General features: G+C 40.9%; 2 long non-coding RNA genes across 2 annotated transcripts; both read left to right on the top strand.

The window, feature by feature from the left end:
• Positions 1–7,120: 7,120 nt before the first annotated feature.
• Positions 7,121–8,929, top strand: LOC131361313 (uncharacterized). The gene is made up of 4 exons (XR_009206010.1): positions 7,121–7,176; positions 7,482–7,601; positions 7,684–7,785; positions 8,615–8,929. It is a non-coding gene; the product is annotated as an uncharacterized LOC131361313 (long non-coding RNA).
• A 1-nt stretch (position 8,930) lies between these two features.
• Positions 8,931–18,530, top strand: LOC131361311 (uncharacterized). Its single transcript, XR_009206008.1, has 3 exons — positions 8,931–9,419; positions 9,614–9,721; positions 18,097–18,530. It is a non-coding gene; the product is annotated as an uncharacterized LOC131361311 (long non-coding RNA).
• The last annotated feature ends 227 nt before the right edge of the window (positions 18,531–18,757 follow it).

Raw genomic sequence — 18,757 nt, 5'->3', positions numbered from 1 at the left:
TGTTAAAAATAAAAAACTTAGGTATGTCAAATTCTCGTCTCCACACTCTCCGGAGACCTGCCCCCGCACTTAGCGCTCCATTCACATGCAAGATTTATGTAAACGACTCTATTCAGGTGTAAGTCAATGCTAATTTCTGTGTTGTTTGGGAGGAAACATAAGTTCAAATAATAGTAATCATCATGCTTTTTTTGCTGTTTGTGTCCAGCATTGAATAATTATTTCACTGTGAATGTCTGGAATGTGGTTGTGAATTTATGACTGAAATAAAGCTGCTTACATCGGTGTGTGCTTTCACTTTGCAAAAGGCAGCGTTTACTTAGCAAGTATATATTTGTGCTATGTTGTTTTTCTAAGCAGACGAAATGTAAAATCAATAATAGTACTACAGAAAACAACATAGCACAAATATATACTTGCTAAATAAATGCTAAATAAAAGTGAAAGCACGCACCAATATGAACAGCTTTATTTCAGTTATAAACAATAGCAACTTTTGCTAAGCATACATAATGTAAAAAAAAGAATATAATAGTACCCCAGAAAAACAACATAGCACAATTCACGTTGTCTGTGAATGGCTAGAATGTATTTGTGAATATGCCTTTTAGAAAATGTTCTAAAAGAATTGCATTTCAATGAAAGTTTCAGAAACCACGCTTTATTTATATCTTTCAGCAAAACCTGGCCTCAGTGTACCCTGTTTTTGTATGAGGAATCTGAATTTATAGGTGTGAACATCTGATACATCAATAGGAGTCCTGGGGAAACATGGTGTCACCTGAGCCAGGTGTCAATAGGTCTTACATATTCATGAATAATCACGAATTATTCAGTGAAACAGAGGCTCTGCTTAAAAAAGTTAGGCACATCAGTCACTTTACTCCAAATAATTAATAATAATTTAGCTGTTTTTCTATGGGCCCACACACAAGACTTTCATGAACTCAGTCCTGTATTCTAAGGCCTCAGACCCCAGTGGGTTAAAATCTGATTAGGCTAGTGCCTCCCTGCATCTCAGGCATAGAGGGTGCTCGGCTTATGACTGTAACGGCCAATGCAACTCCTTTGGATCTGCTACACATGAGATTGATTCAATGCTGGCTCAGGAGCAGGTGTTTTCACCCGTACAGACACCCTTGTCAGGGTCACAAGAGTTACACCCCACAAGCTTCTTAATCTTCTTATGTGGACAGACCCTGGTTTCTCACCTTGCATCCCACTCTTAGGGCATGCCCTTGTTGCAGGAATCTTTCGACAGATGCCCCCCTTTGGAGGTCCCCTTATTCAATCATTAGGGCAGTCTGTGTTTGCACTCCCTGTTCAGGTTGGTGCACCAGATCTGGCTCTAGGTAGAGACCAGATTTCTCTCACTGAGGGCTTTTTACACTCCAGAGCACATGATCAGGAAGCAGGCTTCCTGCTGAGGCAGGGGCCGAGTGCTAGGGAATGGCATTTCTACCTGTAGGTGGTGGAATGCATATGGCAATTTCTGACCAGGCAAAATTGGCTATGTTCACCTCCAAGGAGTCGACCCACTGTGCCCTGTGCCCTTCTGGATGGTGCTCCTTGGGAGATTCCTGTCAGGAGGAGCCTCCTCTCTCAGGTGCATAGGCAATTCTTGGCCCCTGCACTGAGATTTATAACCTCTGGACTGGCCCGGGAGGGGGCCCAGTTCCTAGATTACTTCTCCCAACTTTCATCTCTGATGTAATCTGCGTTGTTAGGATGTTGTTCACTGCCCTATAAATATGGTGCTAGAGTTCCTGCAGATATGCCCCTTTTTGGGCCTATCACCCTCTACATTGAGGTATACGTGGCAGCCATTGCTGCTAGTCACGTGCCTCTGGTCTCTCACCTCCTACGTGGTGCCAGGGAGCTGAGGCTTTCCTGTAGACCATGTCATGGCTTCTACAACCCCCCTGTGAGCCAATAGTGTCAGCCGCTGAGGAGTTTCTGACTCTGGAAACAGCTCTGCTATAAGCGGGGCATCTGGCCTTTCTGCAGGCCTTCTGCCCACTGCCCCATGAGTTGCCAGAACATGAGAGACTGCACCTGCTGTGCACAGTTTGGGTTCTTAGGACTTACGCCTATTGCTTGAGTGCAAGGCATAGGTCCTCTAGCTTTTTTTCTGCTTTGGCAACCACAGCAAAAGCAATCTGGTCTTCAAACAGCACCTTGTGCTGGGTAGCATTCCCCCCAGGATGTTTGTGCTGCGGTGGGTTGGTCCTCTCCACACACTTTTATCGGGTTCCATAACCTGGACCTGGACCACACTCCTGTGTTGAGAGTCTTACAGGGCTAATGATGCTCTACTCCTGGCTCGGTTGTGATCTTTCACAACCTCCGGGACAAACATCTCCCGTCATGTAGTGGCATTATTATTGGCGGTCTGATACCATCAAAAATGAAGCAACGGTGAGTTTCTTCGAAAGGGAACTATTCCCTGAGAATGGAATGAGATGCTGCATTACTAGCCACACCCCAGATGCTTGCTCGTTCTTCAGAGAAATAGAAATTGTGGTAATGTAACACAGATGCCCTTTTATCATCTTTCTGGCTCGCTTTGCTTCATCACATGACCTACCCGAGCCGGTAATTCACACAGAGCTTCAGACACAACTTGCACATAGAAGCATTCCCATAACATCAGCCATGATGCAGCCTCTCTTTCCCTTCTCAGGGAACAGGGGTACATACGTACGTAACTCGGTGTAGTTTTTACTCATTCTAGTGCTTTAAAAAAGTGCACTTGTTCACTTCATTATTATTTGAGCGTACTTAGGGTTCAGTTAAGTTAGATGATATTTAAAAATTATGCATGTGGGCATAAAGTTTGGAAAAAAAAGGCATGTCTCAGTTACAATTCATTTGACAAAATTATGTGTGTGTTTCACTCAATCTTTCAATTACAGCCGACTTATTCACAGGCGGTGACTACAGAGGTGATGTACACATTGCATATGAACAATCCTGACTACTACTAAAACCAAGATCCATAACAATCACCAGTAATCACCTACAATGTTTAGATCCTACTGTGGTTTAGTTCTTTTCTGAAACTTGCCCTACTTTTGCAGACAAATCCTACTTCCTGTTTCAGCTTCATGTCTAAAAATGACCTCCGAATAAATTAGCATTGATGTAGCAATGATTTTTAACCCTGTATTCTGCTTCAACTCTATTGTCATTGTGCAGTTTACATTTTCTAAGATGATGAAATGTAGTTAGCTTCTGACTGAAGAGTAAGTAAGATAAATGAAACCATTTACTGTAAAAGGACAGTGCAAGATTACAGATGGCAATAGCAGTTAAACTGTTCTATAATGTTTAATTGTATGATTAACAAATAAACAACAATTAAAAATAAACTTTCCATATGCAGTAACTTCTAAATGTTTGTCTATTTCTATGGTACGTGCTGTAGCGTCTCCAGGTCGGCTCACTTGCTCATGGGGTCCATTGCATCCTTCTCAAAAACTCAATTAACTATTACACAGCTCAGAACTGAGCTATCACTACTTATAGTCGTTTCATTATACCTCAACCGACATGCTGTAACTCATGGGAGCCAGGCTCCGGGATTTCTGATGGCTCTGGATAACCAATGACCCCCCCCCAACAAAGACTGGAGATAAAGGAGGTATTCTACCACCATGAATGTTGGAGTTCTGCAGACCATCAGTGCTGATAGCCCAGCCTCACACCTGGAACTCACCATCAACTTGTGACCTTACCATACAAATCACCCTGCACCCAGCAGTTTTACGGTCGTTAAAAGTCAACAAGAATTCCCTAATCTAAACCAAATCAATGCCTTGACCGGGGGATGACCAAAGTTCTGACTGAAGACACACACACACACACACACCCACACACACATACACACATACACACACACACACACACACACAAACCATCTGGAAACACTCCTCCTGACCGCCACACGCACACACATAAGGAGCATTACTTGAATCAAGTTTCAATAAAACAATAGTAAAACCCTACCTGACCCATGCCTAACACACCTGTATGTGTATTCCCCTTTTGCCTTTATATTATAAAGTCTATATATTGCCTGACTCGACGCCGATCTTTCTTCGGGACAAGACTGTCACTTTCTCTTGAGACTTTGCCGGCAGCTTCAATCGAGGAACTTTGCACCACCGAAACCTTTTTCGTTCCAACAGAATCTCTTGCTTGCTCAGAGGACGTTGAATCTCCGAACCTCCTTGATCCACTACATCAGGACTCTTATCAACAAACCAATGCAAGTAAAAGCTACCAATTATTTTAGATCCACAATTTTAAGCTGAAGCCCCTTATTGAATCCTAATTACCTTGATGATTCTCACACGTGGTAACTAAAACTCGATCTGAAACTTGCCATATTTGATCTCTTCTCTGTTTCCTTATCTCTTTCTCTCTCTCACTCTCTCTCTCTCGCTCGCTCTGATTTCCTCCGTATTCTCTTCCTTAATCTCAATCTCTCTTCTCCTACTTATCCCCTCTCTATAATCCTTACCCTGTCTTTTATATATGTGTCGTAGTTAGTATTTGTTGTGTGTTTTTGTTTTATTAAATGCATTTTATTCACAAGTGATTGTCTCTGTGCTTTGCTCACAATTTCAGGGTCCCTGAACATTACTCTTGCTATGTGCTAAATTACAGCTAGTACTTTATAAAGTAGTTATTCTTTCTTGGCCAGGAAGATAACTTTCCCTGGAATTAATGCATAATTATACGGTCTGTTCGCTGGACGAACAAATCAAATAATTGTGTTATTGATTCTCTGACAGTTAGTTCTAAGAACCCCCATTTGAATATTTATAATTAATTATAACCAGTTATAATTACACTTAAATATTTAAATGTTGAGCTAGATTCGCGACAGTGCATTAGTATGACCAAGGGTGTAACTTGATAAATTGATTATAATGATAAATTCTGTCAAAAAGAATAGTAGGCTACTAAACTGTGTATATAAACAGATGTCTTACTTTCTTTATTGTTTAATAGGGGCTGTTCACCAAGGCTTGAGAGAATCATTTTATAAAGTCTATGTAAATATTTTGTGTGTGCATACAATTTAAATAATGTAAGACTCAAATTCCACTGTTGAACAAACTTTTACTTTAAACTAACTGCTGTATCTGAAAATGTGAAATAAATCACATGTTGCACAGTACGTTTGACAGAGACACATCCACCAAACTGTAGGTGATTAGAATAGAATAAGCAAAAAGCTTTTTTGAACCGTTTGTGTTGAATCACTATTTTCACAATATTAATATGTAATATAATTTTATAATTTTTATAAAAATTATATGAAAATGTTTCAAATCATTGCTTTAATAATTGTCTCTCATGAATAAACAATCACTCTTAGTTAATGAACAAATTAAAATATTTACATTCCTGGTGCTAATTTTTGGTGCATCACAAATACCTAAAATTGATCATTTTTATGCCTCCATCACTGTATTATAGCAGGGTAGGAATAAACATCTGTACTCCTTACTGCTGTAATCCAAAAGGATGGGAAAAGTAGATACATTACTTATACAGTAGATACATTACTTATTTGGTACACAGGATGCAAGATTGGCACACAATCTCACAAACATAAAAATATATATAAAGAACATTGTCCTCCATCTATCCATTCAATCACATCTATCCATTCAAGGATACATTCCATGTGTCCTAACTGTCCACCTCATCTGTCCTCTGATAGGAAAACTGAGTTATGATCATGAGTCTAACATTAAACTAGAATTCAGAGTCTGCTTGTCATACATTGCTGAGAGAAAATGTGCCGTTTAAAGTGAACTCATTTTCATGCTACACAGAATGTTCATGAAAATATGATTATCCTGACCTGAGCTAATTTACTGAATCAACCAAGTCACATCTCCATTTTTTCTTTTCATCCATGATGACATTAAAATCATCTGTTGCTGCTTCTGGTGTTTCATCGCTGATTGTGCTGCAACCTTGATACCTGTTCATTACACCTTTCACTCAGCTAGTTTTAGAGTGTGCATGTGGTGTTCTTGGACGCTGACCTAGATGAAGATATAATGCTATCTGCATCAGACTCAGATGAGCTCAATGAGGACAAAAAGTAGCAAACAGCATTCGAATTGAGGTGATCACACTTACTGTTGCTAAGCTTAGCTTAGATTGGCATGATGAAAGGTTAGTGTTGTCCATTATGAGCTTGACAATCTCTGACTAACTTCACACCACCTTTCACCTTCATGCAGTTGTCTACCATTTCCCTATACCTCCACACTGACATGTCGAGGTTGTGGAATAATCCTTATTCTGCCTGACTGCTCACCTCAGTGACTGCTGAATATTCAGCAATGAGGTCTGAACTCTAAACAGATTTAGCCCTCTGTGCCACTAAGCAGATGGCCCATGCCATCGGCCATTTCATGCTTATGACGCTCTGCTCCTGGCTTGTTTGTGCTCTTTCACGACCTCTGGGACAGACATCTCCTGGTGTGTGGTGGCATTGGTATTGGTGTTCCCATAGCATCAGCAATGAAGCAGCGTCGAGTTCCCTCGAAAGGGAACTACACCAGGTTACGTATGTTCTCTGAGAAGGGAACGAAACACTGCATAGCTAGCCACACCCCGGGCGTCCACTCGAGCTTCCTTCAGAAGCTGGAGTATTGTGACGTAGATGCCCTTTTATGATCTTGCTGGTGCACTCCAGACTTGCCATATAACCTACAGAGCTTCAGACACAACTACCACATAGACGCATTTCCATAACCATGACGCAGTGCCTTGTTCCCTTCTCAGGAAACCAGTTTACATACGTGACCTGGTGTAGTTTCATAGCAATATGAGACATTCTTTTTCTTCTTTCTTTGATGTTGAAATTTTTTTTATTGAAAAACATCCATCATGTATGGAATGTTCTGAATATTTTAAAGGGGTGAACATGTTATTCAGTATAGTAATAAAAAGTAAACATCAGTATAAACATCACACAACACAGCAAGACATTGTTGATAAACCTTCCCTTTTATTAGTTCACCACAATCATATCAGTCAAACTCACACATGTGTCGGAGGAAGTGAAGAGTCATTCTCAAAATTTCCACTAGCTCACAAGCCAAACACCTCCAAGTAGCCAAGACCTAGCACACTCTTCATCAGGTAAACATTGTGTCTTTGTTTTCTTTGTTGTTATTGTTGTTGTTTATATCATACAGATACAAAAACAATAACAAAAAATCTTAGCAAGTATTTTAGCAAGTTTTAAAATATTTTTAATATAGTCAAATATATTTCCTTTTATAATTAATATATACATCAAATATATGATCAATAAAACCTATTAATAAAATATTTATTAACTTCAAGCTTGAATCTTTCACTTGTCTAGAAAATCTGTACCTTAAAATACGTAACTGAATTTAAAACAAGCTAAGGTGTCGTAACGTATATATTACTGCATAAAGAACACTTCTTTAGGTTCTTTCTGTTCATCGAGTCGAATCCTCGTCATCATGGCCCCTGTAACGGCCCCAGCTGATACCCAACGCACAGCTTATCTGAAAGGCGAGCCCAAAGCACTGGGGGTAAAAATACTTTTATCTTAAATTGTTTTCAGTGCTTAACATTTTTCCAGGTTGTAATCTCGTTGTCCCTTTTTCTCTACAGACTGTGCAGATTATAATCGGAATCATAACTTTACTGTTCGGTATTGTTTTAGCCTTCTTCAGTGGCTGGATTTCCTGTATCGCTCTGTGTGAATCACTTGTTGTAAGTTGACACCATTTACATAACCTCACCACTTTACACATTACTGGGTAACACAGAAGTCAATTAGATGAACAAAAATAGCCCATGATGTTGAAGCATGGAGGTGGTAGCATCCTGTTTAGAACTAAGCTTGGCTTTTTGCTTTCTTCTGTGAATAATGCCTCTGATTACTCAAACACTTGGATTTTTTCTGACATATTTATTTATTTATTTATTTATTTATTTATTTATTTATTTATTTATTTATTTATTTATTTTGTTTAGTTTTTCCACTATTGCACCAAACAATGCTCAAAAACTGATAGATGCATTTCCTGAACTTCTTTTAATAATGCACTGCCTTGATTTTGATTATATTATTTTATTATTTTCATGCTTTCTAACATATTTTGGCTTCCTTAAGAAGCAGGTGTATTTATATTTAAGTCACATGATTCTTTATCAAACCTTTTCTGTTTTTAATTGTAAATACATTTGCAAACTGCTGATTTATTTTATTTTTGGTTTAATCTTAAAAATTAATAAATAAATTTATTAATTACTGTTATTACTGTTTTTTTTCATAAAACATTATTAAATGAGTTTACTTTGTATGTGTAAAAAAAAAAAAAAAAGCAAGAGCCCAGGGTAATTTTTAACAGGATACTTCCACCACCATGCTTCAGTAACATATTTTATCTTGTGCAGAGAGAGAACAAAATATGTTAATTTCAATACCTGGTTATAACAAAATATAAGAAAGATGGAGTGAATACTGACACAAGCCTGTAACCTTCACTGTTGCTTTTTTGTTACTTGATATACAGATGTGTTTCTTTTTTTGAAACAGTTCATAAGCTCTGGTGCTCTGTCAGTCGCTTCAGCGACCCAACAAAATCCCTGCATGGTATGTAAACATGGCTTACTAATAACTTCACTTCCTTCTGTTTTTCATTTTAAAGTAGAACCTCCCTTGTTTTAGGAAAAAATAAAATAAAGTGAATAAAGAAAAAATGATCTGGAACTGCACTGTAGCAGCTGCTGTTCGTGGTGTAGCATGAGGAAATCATAAACCACTTCCTGAGAAATCTTTTATATACATGTAGACTTACATTGTAGACTTACAAAAAAAAGTTACTTTTTTTTTAATGTTTTAATTTTTTTTAGTGACAATCATAGTAATAATCATATTTAATGTTGAACAGGAATTAATTTAAAATTAATTCATATTGTGAAATAGAATTCCAATTCAATAGAATTCCAATTGAAAACTGAACATACTGTATCATTCGCGAAATGTTTGCACAAAGACAAAACGCAGCTCTTCACCTTCCCGAGAAACAAAATATTCAGTTTTACCTCTCACCCATGTAAAGGTCAGAGAGCTTTATATGGAAACGATGACTTCTTATGAGCATAAATAGAAACCGCCTGCACCAGTGTCAGAGCTGCTGTTCTAGAGAATTCCCCAACCACTTCTGACCAATCAGGATCCAGACTTTCATGTGAAGCTTAATGATATCTATTCTGTTAGATGACACTGTTTCTTATTTCCTCTTTAGGTAAAAGCCACGTTGGGAATGAATGTGTTTAGCGCTGTGGTTGCAGGCTTAGATATCATTCTGTTCTCATTGGACATGTTGATTGGCATTTTGGTAACTATGTGGTAACTACTGTTACCACTATAATTCTGACCCCTATAACAACTATTTCTATTACAGATGTGTACATAGCATCTGGTCAATTATTTTTATTATTATTATTCTACAAATGATATTTGTATCTTACTAAACTGTTTACCTGCACATTGATTTACTTGTTTGTTGGTTTGTCTGTTTGTTTGGGTCAGTTTCATGTATTCTCTGGAGTGTTGTTGGTTTTCTTTCTGCTCGAGTTCATCATTTCTATCTGCACTTCTGTCTTCGCCTGTAAAGCCACCAGCTGCTCTGCAACTAAAGTAAGTCTGTTTTTTCTGTTTTACTAATCTGTTGATTTTTTTATTTATTTTTATTTTTCATAAATCACATTGCAGGTGCAAAATGAATCTAAATACTCTGACTCCGCCTATTGCTGCAGTTCATTAATGCATGTTATTTTTAACACAGCTCTTTAATAAAGTTCCCTTTCAAGGAAACTCAATGCTTCGTCATGGCTGATGTTATGGGAGTGCTTCTATGCAGAAGTTGTGTCTGAACCTCTGTGTGAAATCATGCCTATTTATCGGCTCGGGTAGATCATGTGATGAAGCGTAGCGCACCAGAAAGACCATAAACGTCACATTACTCCAGTTTCTTTGTCTTCAGGAAGCTCTCTGTGTATGTTTGTGTCGATTGTTTGTCCTGTCTGTCTAGACCACGGAAAAAGAAGATATACATAAAAGATTTGGAAAGATGGCATGTTCAGAAAATTGTGTGCATCTGTGCCCTGCTACATTTTGGGGACAACTCACACTTTTTCTCTGTTGTTTGTTTGATAGTGGAATGTGCATGCAAGGCTCCTGAGGGGGCTGGCTCCCTTGCGCTGCGAAACTTTTCTGTAAACTCTACTCTCCCTTGGCTGTTTTCTCCAGCTAAGCACCTGCACGTCATGACTCTGGTCACGTGTTTGCTGAGGCAGTGCACCAACTTAGATCATAGGTCTCGCAGTTAGTGGAGGTCGGAACAAGAAATGGGTGATCCGTTTTCTCTTTTCTTCTCTCCCGACTAGGATTCCCCCGCATCAGCTCTGGGAGCTTGTTTTGCAATTTCTCCCGACCCGAATGAGGAATTATTGTCTTCATCTGACTCTGAGGAGCTTGTTGTGGGCAATGATGAACGGTATTCCACGTTCACTTGCTTGTATTTCCAGCCAAGCGCTTGTGCCTCGTGGCTCGAGTCCTGCATCCATCGAGTCCATCCGCGTGCCGGATTCGGTCATTGTTTCATGGCTTCGTGAATCCTTTTCATCCTCTCAGCTGACTCTAATACCTCCACCTAGGCTCCAGGAGCTTATTTTGAGATTTCGCCCAACCTAGATATGGACATAATGCTATCTGCATCAGACTCTGAGGAGTAAGAAGGAACAAACAACATTCAAATTGCAACTGCAATCTCTGGTTTTCGACAAGCTTATGTGATCACATGTGCTATTGCTAAGCTTAGCTTAGTTTGGCATGATGAAAGGTTAGTGTTGTCCACTATGAGCTTGAAAATCTCTGACTTCACACCGCTTCACAGTTTCTTTCACCTCCATTCAGGCATCTCCCTGCTTTTTTATTCATACCTCAACACTGAGGTGTCAAGGTTGTGGAATAATCCTTATTCTGCCTAACTGTTCTCCTCAGTGACTGCTGAATATTCAGCCATTGTAGACTTTAATGAACAGGAGTATGCAGCGATGCCTAGGATTGAAGAGATGCTTGCAGGCTATTTCTCCCCTTCACTGGCTGCATGGAGAAAATCTGTATTCTCATTGAGGCCCTGTCGGGCCACATCTGCCTTATAGATAAGCATCTCTGCCATGTGGGCCAGAAATTAATCCTAATGCATGAGGGCTAGGGTTCTCAGGGATGCCCCTTTACTGCCTTTTTCACTGCTGCCTACCCTGCCACCTCCTGTGCTTTGGGGTTCAGCCATAGCCACCCACGCTTCTGCTCCTTATGTGTTGCCACCTCCTGGGTTAGCCCCTGCCAGCTTTCAGGTCACGATGCGAGGTGAGAACAGTAAGAGGCTAACACCTCTCTCAGATCAACTGGCAGCATGGAAGCTTCTGCTTGGTACACCAAAATGGGTTGTGTGGGATAAGGCTACAGAATCCAGTTTGTCTCCCATTCTCCTTCTTTCAGAGTGTGCTGCCCACTGCTGTTGGCACAAACCGAACCTTTTTCCTCCATGAGGAACCTCTCTCGCGACTGAGAAAGGGGCTGTAGGGTGCATTCTCCTTACTTTCTGAGTGTTATAATTTAGCTGTTTTTCTATGGGCCCACACACAAGACACCCAGACCCCAGTGGGTTAAAATCTGACTAGGCCAGTGCCTCTCTGCATCTCCGGCATAGAGGGTGCTCGGCTCATGACTGTAACGGCCAAAGCTATTCCTTTGGATCTGTTACACGTGAGACTGGTTCAACACTGGCTCAGAAGCATGGGTTTTCACAGCTACAGACACCCTTTTCAGGGTCACAAGAGTTACACCCCACAAGCTTCTTAATCTTCTTATGTGGACAGACCCTGGTTTCTCACCTTGCATCCCACTCTTAGGGCATGCCCTTGTTGCAGGAATGTTTCAACAGATGTCCCCCTTTGGAGGTCCCCTTATTCAATCATTAGGGCAGTCTGTGTTTGCACCCCCTGTTCAGGTTGGTGCACCAGATCTGGCTCTAGGTAGAGACCAGATTTCTCTCACTGAGGGCTTTTTACACTCCAGAGCACATGATCAGGAAGCAGGCTTCCTGCTGAGGCAGGGGCTGAGTGCCGGGGAATGGAATTTCCACCTGTAGGTGGTGGAATGCATATGCTCCTAAATTACCTCTCCCAACTATCACTTCTGGTGTAATCTGCATTGTTAGGATGTTGTTCACTGCCCTATAAATATGGTGCTAGAGTTCCTGCAGATATGCCCCTTTTTGGGCCTATCACCCTCTACATTGAGTTATACGTGGCAGCCATTGCTGCGAGTCACGTGCCTGTTCTCTGGTCTCTCACCTTCTACGTGGTGCCAGGGAGCTGAGGCTTTCCTGTAGACCATGTCATGGCTTCTACAACCCCCCTGTGAGCCAATAGTGTCAGCCTCTGAGGAGTTTCTGACTCTGAAAACAGCTCTGCTATAAGCGGGGCATCTGGCCTTTCTGCAGGCCTTCTGCCCTCCGCCCCATGAGTTGCCAGAGCATGAGAGACCTGCTGTGCCCAGTTTGGGTTCTTAGGACTTACACCTATTGGTTGAGCACAGGGCATAGGTCCTCTAGCTTTTCCTCTGCTTTGGCAACCACAGCAAAAGCAATCTGGTCTTCAAACAGCACCTTGTGCTGGGTAGCGTCCCCCCCAGGATGTTTGTGCTGCGGTGGGATGGTCCTCTCCGCACACCTTTATCGGGTTCCATAACCTGGACCTGGACCACACTCCTGTGTCATGAGTCTTACAGGGCTAATGATGCTCTGCTCCTGGCTCAGTTGTGCTCTTTCACAACCTCCGGGACAAACATCTCCCAGCATGTGGTGGCATTGTTATTGACGTTCTGATAGCATCAGAAATGAAGCAGCGGCGAGTTTCTTCAAAAGGGAACTACATCGGGTTACCCATGTAGCCCGGTTCCCTGAGGATGGAACGAGATGCTGCATCACTAACCACATCCAGATGCTTGCTATTTCTTCAGACAAATAGAAATTGTGGTAATGTGACACAGATGCCCTTTTATGATCTTTCTGGCTCGCTTTGCTTCATCACATGACCTACCCGAGCCGGTAATTCATATATAGCTTCAGACACAATTTCCACATAGAAGCATTCCCATAACATCAGCCATGACGCAGCGTCTCTTTTCCTTCTCAGGGAACAGGGGTACATACGCGTCTCTTTTCCTTCTCAGGGAACAGGGGTACATACATAATGTGGTGACCACATTTTTCCGGTCCAAAGTCATATATTTATAGTATATATTTATAATGTATTTATAGTATATTTATACTATGAATATACACTACTCACAAAAAGTTAAGGATATTTGGCTTTTGGGTGAAATTTATGGAAAATGTAAAAAGTTCACGCTACATTGATATTATATCATGAAAGTAGGGCATTTAAGTAGAAGCAGTGCTGATTTCCTCATCTCAAACAATTTATTGAAACAAAAGCCAACAACAGTGGTGGGTATACCACAACAAAAAAATGTCAATGGCTCAATAATTTGTCATGTGTCCTTGACCATCAATTACAGCTTGACAATGACATCTCATGCTGTTCACGATTCGACTTATTGTCTGCTGAGGCATGGCATTCCACTCTTCTTGAAGGGCAGCCCTCAGGTCATTGAGGTTCTGGGGTGCAGGGTTACGAGCCTCTACACGGCGACTCAGCTGATCCCATAGGTTTTCTATGGGATTCAGGTCTGGAGACAGTTCAGGCCACTCCATTTGAGGTACCCCAGCCTCCAGCAGCCGTTCTCTAATGATTCAACCTCGATGAGCTGGAGCATTGTAGTCCATGAAGATGAAATTAGGCCTGTGTTGTTCATGCAGGGGCACAATGACTGGATTAATGATGTTATTCAGGTAGTATTGGCTTGTCACTGTACCATTCACAAGATGTAGGGCAGTTCTGTATTGAATAGACACACCTGCCCAGCCTGTAACACCACCACAACAGTGGCTGATGCATAGCCCTCTCCTTGACATCATTGGTGGCCATCATTTCTGCTCAACGTGAATCAACTTTCATCAGAGAACAACACTGAGGCCCACTGGTCCCTCATCCAGCTGGCCCATGCAAGACGATGACACCTGTGCCTGGTGGTGTGGTCAGGTACCCTTGCAGGTCGTCTAGCATGCAGACCACACTGATGTAAACAGTTTCGAATGGTCTGACGTGACACTTGGGTGCCTCTCACCTCCCTTAAATGTGCCTGGAGTTGAGTAGCATTCATCATCTGGTCCTCAGGACACTGTTCACAATGAAGCGGTCATCAACGTGGGATGTGGCCAAAGGACGTCCACTTCTATGCATTTCTGTGACTCTTCCAGTCTCTCTGTATCTCTGTCGCAACCTGCTGATGACACTCTGTGACACTCTAAGCTCAGGGGCCACTTCCCTCTGAGAACATCCTGTTTGAAGCCTCGCAATGCCGAGGCACTGTTGATCAATTGTTAGGTGTGGTCTTGGTCTAAAGATGTCAAATTGTGAATGGCATGATGAAGAGGACTGTTTAAATACCAATTCTAACTGAACCAGAAAATTTATTGGTCGATTCATGGATCAAACACCAGTTGTGAATTTTGCTGTTAAGCACCTTGTTAGAGAACAGCAAGTTATGCAAAAAGTACTGAAACACTGAACAGTTGGACATGTGCATACAAAAGTGTAGAGAAGGTCAAATTAAGTTCACCTGTAAAGGTTATAGTGCATTTTAGGTGCATCCAGAAATTTCACCCGAAGTAGTGTGTATATTATACTGTGAGTAGTGTTGAACTTGACTGTGCAGGCCAGTCAAGTTCATCCACACCAGACTGTCAGCCATGTATTTATGGACCTTGCTTTGTGCACTGGTGCACAGTCATGTTGGAAGAGGAAGGGGCCAGCTCCAATCTGTTCCCACAAAGTTGGGAGCATGGAATTGTCCAAAATGTCTTGGTATGCTAAAGCATTCAGAGTTCCTTTCACTGGAACTAAGGGGCCAAGCCTAGCTCCTCAAAAACAACCCCACACCATAATCCCCCCTCCACCAAACTTTACACTTGGCACAATGCAGTCAGACAAGTACCGTTCTTCTGGCAACCGCCAAACCCAGACTCGTCCATCAGATTGCCAGATGGAGAAGCACGATTCGTCACTCCAGAGAACGCGTCTCCACTGCTCTAGAGTCCAGTGGCGGCGTGCTTTACACCACTGCATCCGACGCTTTGCATTGCACTTGGTGATGTATGGCTTGGATGCAGCTGCTCGGCCATGGAAACCCATTCCATGAAGCTCTCTGCGCACTGTTCTTGAGCTAATCTGAAGGCCACATGAAGTTTGGAGGTCTGTAGCAATTGACTCTGCAGAAAGTTGGCGACCTCTTCACACTATGCACCTCAGCATCCGCTGACCCCGCTCCGTCAGTTTACGTGGCCTACCACTTCGTGGCTGAGTTGCTGTCGTTCCCAAACACTTCCACGTTCTTATAATACAGCTGACAGTTGACTGTGGAATATTTAGGAGCGAGGAAATTTCACGACTGGATTTGTTGCACAGGTGGCATCCTATCACAGTTCCATGCTGGAATTCACTGAGCTCCTGAGAGCGACCCATTCTTTCACAAATGTTTGTAAAAACAGTCTGCATGCCTAGGTGCTTGATTTTATACACCTGTGGCCATGGAAGTGATTGGAACACCTGATTCTGATTATTTGGATGGGTGAGTGAATACTTTTGGCAATATAGTGTATATATACAGGGATTGGATAATGAAACTGAAACGCCTGGTTTTAGACCACAATAATTCATTATTACGGTGTAAGGCCTCCTTTTGCGGCCAATACAGCATCAATTTGTCTTGGGAATGACAGATACAAGTCCTGCACAGTGGTCAGAGGGATTTTGAGCCATTCTTCTTGCAGAATAGTGGCCAGGTCACTATGTGATGCTGGTGGAGGAAAACGTATCCTGACTCGCTCCTCCAAAACACCCCAAAGTGGCTCAATAATATTTAGATCTGGTGACTCTGCAGGCCATGGGAGATGTTCAACTTCACTTTCATGTTCATCAAACCACTCTGTCACCAGTCTTGCTGTGTGTATTGGTGCATTATCATCCTGATACATGGCACCGCCTTCAGGATACAATGTTTGAACCATTGGGTGCACATGGTCCTCCAGAATGGTTCGGTAGTCCTTGGCAGTGACGTGCCCATCTAGCACAAGTATTGGGCCTAGGGAATGCCATGATATTGCAGCCCAAACCATCACTGATCCACCCCCATGCTTCACTCTGGGCATGCAACAGTCTGGGTGGTACGCTTCTTTGGGGCTTCTCCACACCGTAACTCTCCTGGATGTGGGAAAGACAGTGAAGGTGGACTCATCAGAGAACAATACATGTTTCACATTGTCCACAGCCCAAGATTTTTGCTGCTGGCAACATTGAAACCGACGTTTGGCACTGGCACGAGTGACCAAAGTTTGGCTATAGCAGCCCGGCCATGTACATTGACCCTGTGGAGCTCCCGACGGACAGTTTTGGTGGAAACAGGAGAGTTGAGGTGCACATTTAATTCTGCAGTGAGTTGGGCAGCTGTGGTTTTATGTTTTTTGGATACAATCTGGGTTAGCACCCGGATATCCCTTTCCGACAGCTTCCTCTTGCGTCCACAGTTACTCCTGTTGGATGTGATTCGTCCTTCTTGATGGTATGCTGACATTACCCTGGATACCGTGGCTCTTGATACATCACAAAGACTTGCTGTCTTAGTCACAGATGCGCCAGCGAGACGTGCACCAACAATTTGTCCTATTTTGAACTCTAATATGTCACCCATAATGTTGTGTGCATTGCAATATTTTAAGCAAAACTGTGCTATTACTCTGCTAATTAAACCTTCACACTCTGCTCTTACTGGTGGAATGTGCAATCAATGAAGATTGGCCACCAGGCTGGTCAAATTTAGCCATGAAACCTCCAACACTAAATTGGCCAGTGTTTCAGTTTCATTGTCCAACCCCTGTATATATATATATATATATATATATATATATATATATATATATATATATATATATATATATATATATACAGCTCTGGAAAAAAAAGTAAGAGACCACTGCAATGAATCAGCAGATGAATGGTCACAAACCATGAAGCAAAGCTGAGCTGTTTGCTTTTTTCTGCAAAAAGAGTGGTATAAAGTTCCCCAACAGCAATGTGAGAAACTGGTGGAGATCATGGAGCCAAAACACATGCAAATCGGGGTTATTCCACCAAATACTGATTTCTTAATGTTATTTAGCCGAAGCATTAACACAATTTGTTTACAAATTATTTGCATTTTGTTTTATTTGAGTTATTAAAGCTCTGCAAATACTGCATGCTCTTGGGTTATTTTGATGTGTTGTCATTTCCTTTAATTATACACTCTAAATAACAATATTTGAAATAAAATATTATAAAATATAAAATATATGAATTTAGAAATATTGTCAGCAGTTCACAAAAAATGAAACAACACTTTTCATCTCACCAATACATGAACCTGTAAGAAAAAAACATAAGAAACTGATTATTTTGCAGTTGTTTCTTATTTTTTCCAGATATATATATATATATATATATATATATATATATATATATATAAAACTTCCATATACTGCTTTTAATAAATATAAAAACATACTTTTAATGAACTTTATCTTTGTAAGTTACCTGTATTTTTACAAGTTATTATTACTTAATCAAAACAACCCAACTCCAGTTTGATTGACCTTACTTGGAATGCACAATAAAAAAAACATGATTGATTTCTGAAGATATATAGATATGTAATGGTATTCTGAATCTGAGAAGCATTTCCTGTCTAAACATTCTTGTGACCCTAGAACTCAAGTCATGTATATAAAGCATAAATAAGGAAATTGTGTGTGTGTGTGTGTGTGTGTTTCAATCTTTCCATTACAGCCGATGTATTCACAGGCGGTGACTACAGAGGTGATGTACACATTGCAGATGAACAATCCTGATTACTACTTCAACCAAGATCCATAACAACCACCTGTAATCAGCTACTGTGGTTTAGTTCTTTTCTGAAACTTGCCCTACTTTTGCAGACAAATCCTACTTCCTGTTTCAGCTTCATGTCTAAAAATGACCTCTGAATAAATTAGCATTGATGTAGCGGTGACTTTTAACCCTGTATTCTGCTTCGATTCTATTGTCATTGTGCAGTTTACATTTTCTAAGATGATGAAATGTAGTTAGCTTCTCACTGAAGAGTAAGATAAATGAAAGCATTTGCTGTAAAATGATAGTGCAAGATTACAGATGGCAATAGCAGTTAAACTGTACTATAATGTTTAATTGTATGATTAACAGATAAACAACAATTAAAATAAACTTCCCACATGCAGTAGCTTCTAAATGTTTGTCTATTTTTATGATACATGCACCAGTATGACAGGGTAACTTTGTTTCGAGAAGTGGGGGGACACAAAATGAGAGAAAATGTTTTTGATTTGAATTCCATTTCCTGCATTTACATACATTTAGGGACTATGGTGCTACAAAATCAAGGAAATAATGAAGTTGATTATACTGATAAATTCTGTCAAAAAGAATAATA

Source organism: Hemibagrus wyckioides, linkage group LG11, assembly GCF_019097595.1.
Source record: "Hemibagrus wyckioides isolate EC202008001 linkage group LG11, SWU_Hwy_1.0, whole genome shotgun sequence".
Classification (NCBI taxonomy): Eukaryota; Metazoa; Chordata; class Actinopteri; order Siluriformes; family Bagridae; genus Hemibagrus; species Hemibagrus wyckioides.
The sequence above is the reverse complement of the archived record's forward strand: the minus strand, read 5'-3'. Positions and strand labels throughout refer to the sequence as shown.